Genomic DNA, 429 nt, shown 5'->3' with positions numbered 1-429 from the left:
AGGCAGCGCGTGAGGGGCATTCTCAACGGAAAACCAGACCAGGAAAGTAGTGACCAACCCTCCTCAGATTACTCTCCATTGGCTCCTCCCTTGCTCCCCCCACCTCCAGATTTGCATAAAAAAGGCCAAGAAGTTTTACTGTTATTTCGTTTTCCATGTAAAGTCTCGCTCACACGACTCTATACATAACTCTGATTTAAGGCCGGGGCCGGGGGGGTGCGCGGCACACCGCATAGGCCAGGCTGCTGATTCAGGAGGAAACGAAGTTCGCGAGGTGGCCTCCGGCGAGCATAGTCCTGGGTTCGAGCCCAGGGCACACAGAGCCCGGGGGCTGCTGGATCACGGCTCCCGGCTCCCGGGGAGGCAGTTCCGCCCCACAATCCCGCAGCGCGAGCAGAAATTTCGGGCTGGAACCAAACAAATCCCGAC

The sequence above is a fragment of the Galeopterus variegatus genome, unplaced genomic scaffold (genome assembly GCF_000696425.1).
Source record: "Galeopterus variegatus unplaced genomic scaffold, G_variegatus-3.0.2 Scaffold3502, whole genome shotgun sequence".
NCBI lineage: Eukaryota > Metazoa > Chordata > Mammalia > Dermoptera > Cynocephalidae > Galeopterus > Galeopterus variegatus.
Note: the sequence above shows the minus strand (reverse complement) of the source record.